At 33.9% G+C, this 6,000-nt stretch overlaps 1 protein-coding gene across 3 annotated transcripts in view; it reads left to right on the plus strand.

Moving 5' to 3' along the window:
* GRIA2 (glutamate ionotropic receptor AMPA type subunit 2) overlaps window positions 1-6,000 on the plus strand; it is a 146,217-nt gene that overhangs the window by 133,667 nt on the left and 6,550 nt on the right. The gene's annotated exons all lie outside the window — the stretch shown is intronic.

The following is a 6,000-nucleotide window of genomic DNA, read 5'->3' on the forward strand; positions in this document are numbered from 1 at the left end:
ACATCAGGCTCCCTGCTCTGCGGGAAACCTGCTTCTCCCTCTCCTGCTCCCCCTGCTTGTGTTCCCTCTCTCGCTGTGTCTCTCTCTGTCAAATAAATAAAATCTTTAAAAAAAAGAAATAATAGATAGTAAGGCATGAAGACTTCAAATCATGCATGATACAGAGAGTGACAAGGAGCACTCAATTTAAAATACGAAGATTCCTTTGCCTATATGTTGTTTATATTGGAAATTACATCTAAATGATGGACAACAGATGCACTCTATATGCAGAGTTACTCTACTATTAAAAATTAAAATTCCGGTGTATGGTAGTGAATTTTTAAAATTCTGATCTCAAATAAGTGACTGTCACTCAGAAAACATACATTTTTTGTAGGGATTGCAAGATTTGTTGACAGGAGAGAATAACAGAACGAGACCTATGCAAATTTTTTTTTTTTCTGCCTGCCAACTCTAGTGGTTTCCAGGAACAGTTTGAATTTTGGCTGCCACCTGCAGTGAAGCAATGGGCCATGCTATGAGTTCACAGGAAGGCTAAAGAATCAGACAAAAGGGTAAAATCCTAAAATGAAGGGCAATTATCTTTTGTCCTAAATGCAAATTTTTATAGAATGTCAACCAAATGGACGAGGAAATAAGTTATTAATTCACAGTTTGACACTCTGATTTATTTATTTATTCTTTAGTAATCTCTACACCCTACTTGGGGCTCAAACTCATGACCCCAACATCAAGAGTCACATGCTCTTTGGACTGAACCATTTTGACACTCTAAAATATATATTCAGGATGCTTTAGGTCAAGTTCTTTGACTTAAACAGAGAGACTTACCTTCTTACTAGTTGTTATACTACCTCAGACATTGTAGTATTTCTAGGAAAAAAAGAGTTTGTCATGAAAAGTATCTCTATTCATGTTTGAAGGGAAAATAAAGTCTAGAGATTACCACAGTGGGGAGAACAGCTCTAAAAACTCTGTAAATTCATTCCTGGTGTAAAGTCACGTCAGCCATTTGGAAATCTCCACTTAGAACTTTTGGATATCATTTGTGTTTGGAAATCATTTAGAACTCCCATTCTAGCAACAAATATTCTCTTGACATTGTGAGTAGGTATTTTGATATTTTATAGTAGTGGATAAGTGCGATTTATTTTTTGAAAGTGAACTGTGTAAGAATTAGTAGACTAATAAAGAATGCCTGCAATGCAGCACCCATACTTCTACTAATTCTTGAGTAAATGTGTATGTTTCAGAAGGATAATAACCATTAACTTTAAAAAGTCATCTTTTTCCTAAGGGAAAAAAGGTTTATTTAGCTGTTATAAAAACTAATGCTTATATTACTGTATATGAGGAATAAATAAAACTAAATTAAAATGACTATTGACTTATTTCACAAAAAAGGAAGCCATCTTCTCTTTAGATATAATTATATCCAGTCTGTTTAGTTTTCTGTTTGTTTTTTAAAGATTTTATTTATTTTAGAGAGAGAGAAACTGCTAAGAGGGGGAGGGGTAGAGGGAGAGAGGGAATCTCAGGTAGACTCCTCACTGAGCGTGGAGCCCAATGAGGGGCTCGATCCCTTGACCCGGAGATCATAACCCGAGCTGAAACTGAGTCTGACACTCAACCGAATGAGCCACCCACACGCCCTTGGTCTGTAGAGTTTATATGGAGCTTTTCCCCAACAACACTAGACAGTGGCCATATTCTCTAAGTAGACATTAAAATGTTACATGGTTATTTTTATGAAATATTAGTCAAATCAATATGCCTGTTACTAATATCAAACCATGGAAAGAGATTTGAATAGTGATGTTCGAAGAGCCTTGGCTCCTTAAGAAACACAGGGTAGTCCAGAGTGTTACCCTGACCAAGCTATCATTTGTCTCCTCTTAACAATACATCACTTATCTCCTCATCAAAATGTGATGGCAGTTGCCATCCTGAAGAAATCCATTTCACTTTATCATACTTCCTGAAAGAACTGCTGTCCTTGATTCAACATTAAACTTAAAAAGTACAGTCTTTCTTGGCTTAGATGTAGCTGATATTTTTTAAATGTCTATATATTGAAGGCATTTAAATCTGGTGAGCAGCAGTACTTATATTTGGGAGAGAGGTGGAAAGGGAGTTATGATGATTCCTAATAAAGGCTTAGATGGTCCTGGGAGATTAGAAACCAATGCCAGTCCTTCATTTTCCTTCTGAATTGCATCATTCTCTTCTCTTGGACCAGTATTACAAATCATAGGAAAGTGTGTGGTTTATTTAAAAAATCAATATGATTTGCCTATGTTCTATCTTCTGTTAAAACATGCTCAAATTTAGACACTGCTTAGAAGGGTAATGATCATCATTGCCCGGTGCTCATCTTCAAAGTCCACACACCGGGGCTAATTGAGTCAATTTGGTCAGTATTTGATGTACATTTTTCACATAATTGACCAAATTTTCTGGATGCTTTTGCTGTAGAATAATGTATGTAATGTAAATTGCTGGAATACAGAATTTTAATAGGGAACACTATATATATATATATATATATATATATATATATATATATATATACCCTTAGTTGACCACATGGGATTTTATTAATTTGGAAAAAAATCCCCATTTTTCTTTTTAGTCTATTGTAAATATATTCTAAGAAATGAGTTGTCAAGAGGCTGGAGTGGTTAGGAAGATTGTAGTATGCTCTCCAGTGTATCACATAACCCATTAACTCACAAATTAGGCCAAACTAAACATTGTCACCTAAACTAACCTGGCAATAAAAATAACTATAATTTCTCATGCAGGCTCTTGGATGGGAAGCCTAGGGAGAATTTCCCTTGGCCTTTGGATTGCTTTTTTGCTGATTTCTTTTTCAGTTGCTGTGGTTTTGGAGAACAGGCTTTCTAGGCATCATCTATTTACTTATTTAGTTCAGACTAACAATTTTCCTGAAATTGTCAATAAAAATTAAACACAGAGCCTCTGAACTGTCTCTCAGTAAATATCTAGTCATATTGTTTCTATTCTTTTTTTGAAGGCAGCTAGAAAGTTCAAATCAAACGAATGAAGCTTTCAACAAAATGGTATTATACTGTTCGTGAATTACCCTCCTTGTGCACCTTTGGCCAAATCTGTTCAAACAAATAGTTCTTGAACAGATATGGTTATGAAAACATTTGTTAAGGAAGTAAACAGTAAACTAACAACTGGGAGAAAAATGAATGAACCCATCGGGAAGATGCATGTACCTTTCAAAAATTCTGACCTATGAAAAAATTACTTTTAGCTTTATGCAGTATCAGCAGATACTTTATAATTTATAGATTATATTAATTTATAGATTTTTTATTAATCCATTATATCATAAAATCCTACTCACTTAAAAAAATATACCATGTTATGGCATACACGTGAAGCCTAATCACAGAAAGTGACTGATTTAACTTAATAGACTTAACTTAATAGAACCTACATGTATAGATTACTGTATCAGAACTTGCATTATTTTCCAAATGATTCAAAACTACAAACATGGAGATTGAGTAGCTCTGTCAAAACACGCCAGGGGCATCTGGATGGCTTAGTTGGTTGAGCATCCGACTCTTGGTTTCGGCTCAGGTGATCTCAGGGCCATGATCTTAGGGTTGTGAGATCGAGCCCCATATAGGGCTCCATGTTCAGTAGGGAGTCTGCTTGAGATTCTCTCTCTCTCTCTCTTTCTCCCTCTGTCCCTCCCTCTACTCACACTCTCACTCAAATAAATAAATAAATCTTTTTAAAAAAACCACTAAAGCTATATATATACACATATTTTTCCAGATTACATTTTAAAATCCTCTACTGCTTAGAAATAATATTTTATTCATACATTGAAAACTATCTTTAAACTAGCTGGAATCATTTTATGAATGAAACAGGAGATTTTTCTTCACTTAATGAATATTATTTTTTACATATTTCAAGTCATTTAAATGTCCCTTCAAAAATTTAGTCTTCACAAACAAAAAAGCAGACTCTTAACTATAGAGAACAAACTCATGGTTACCAGAGGAGAAGTAGGTGGGATGGGTGAAATAGGTGAAGGTGATAAAGAGCACACTTATCATGATGCGCACCGAGTAATGTATAGAATTGTTGAATCATATTACACACCTGAAACTAATATAATACTGTATGTTAATTATACTGGAATTGAAAAAAAAAAAAACAAGTATGTTTGGAACAACTTGAATATGTAAATGTGAAAATAGTCTTTAAAGAGAAGTAATCTTCAGTTTAATTTCTATTTTTCCTTTTACATCCTTGTTAATTTTTGGATTTTCCCTGAAGGGCATACGTATTTATGAAGCATTTTATGAAATATATTTATGTCCCAAAATTGATATTTCAAACTTGGAATAATTAATATTTAATGAATGATTTGATACAATTATTCTATAATTTAATTTTGAACTCTTCTTTATCAGCATGTGATTTTTTCCCAAAACATTTTGATATTACCTATTTTTGTGGAAATTCATGTTACAAAAAGACCTTGGAGTTTGATGAGATTGCATGATATCTAATCAAATTCAACTAATGTAGCATCTTTTAATTTGGTAGAAACTATGAAGGGAAAATGTAGGAGAAAAAACTACAAATATCTTCTACAGTAAGCAAAGATGCAGATAAAGCAAAGATGGTCTTTTTCTAACCAATTTGCAGGGTATTCAGTTAGCATACATTAATTATGAATTTCTTACGTGCAAGATACACTAGACACCATGAGATTATGAAGATAAAATTTCCCTAGTTGGGGACCTAGTGGAGTTTTGACTGTCATGGCTGTACTGTCACAACAGAGAGGAAGCCTGATTTGTTAGGTAATTAAGTTTTAAATCTGTTTCCTCAAGAAGGGAAAGTGTTTAGAAATAGAAACAGATTTAAGAATGGTTTAGATAAATTATTAGATAATAAAATATTATTAATAAGTCAGGAACTCATGTAAGTTCAGGATGAAGTATTTTTGGGGGAGGACATCTGGGTTTTCCCGCAGCAGAGACCACTGGGCTGACACGGTCCATGGGCTGTCCCTATAGCGCAGTCCCTGTTCAGATGGAGACAATGAAGAAGTGCAGCCAGTGTCTGAGCCCTTCTCCCTGTTGCCTGAATTATAAACTTCGATGATACAAGCCTACCCCATACTTTATTTACCCTCGACTCTGGATTTTCACAAAATAGAGTACATGCGTGTGTGTGCATACGTATACGTATACATCTTTGTGTAGGTATATGTATATAGGGCAGTATTGTAGACAAATTTGGATTTACATTATGTTTGCTTATAATGAATTGATCTATCCCTGCTTTCTCTAAGATAAAGATTATATTTTTAAAATTCCTTAGAGTAAAAAACAAACAAAAAGCCCTTCAAATCTCATGAATCTTAAAAGTAAGTTTTCAATTTCAAGTTTCCATTTCAAGCCTCCCATATTACAGTAATAAAAGGGGTTATTCAGAGTCACCTTTGCAAGAGGGATTAAAGTCAGTTGAGAAAATTGTGAATAGAAAAATAAGCAGATACTCAAATGCTATGACTTTCCAACTCTGTGCTCAGTTTTCTTTTTTGCTCTGATAAAGTATTAAGTAACTCTTTTGATGTTTGTCTTTGCTTTTGAGTCAATTAATTTTAAGATAAATATTCCCTCAAGTATACTGCTGCAATTAGCCCTTCTTTCTTTCCTGTCACTCATAAGAATATTTTCCAGTGTATATTGTAGTAATATATATTACTATGGGCAATATTTTGGTGTTTAAATATTCAAAATCAAATTTTCTGGCTTATTAAAGAAAAATTTTCATGCCCAAAGAATATTTCTTTGAAAAATCAGTGTTATTCTGGAAGCATTTGAGCATCTAAGAAAGGCTTCCAGCATTATTTTTTTAATTCCTGAGATGACCGGCATTACATTAGGATCTTACCACTTATATGCCTGACCAATTAACATTACACAGACT

Source organism: Phoca vitulina, unplaced genomic scaffold (assembly GCF_004348235.1).
Source record: "Phoca vitulina isolate PV1807 unplaced genomic scaffold, GSC_HSeal_1.0 scaffold14, whole genome shotgun sequence".
Taxonomy (NCBI): domain Eukaryota; kingdom Metazoa; phylum Chordata; class Mammalia; order Carnivora; family Phocidae; genus Phoca; species Phoca vitulina.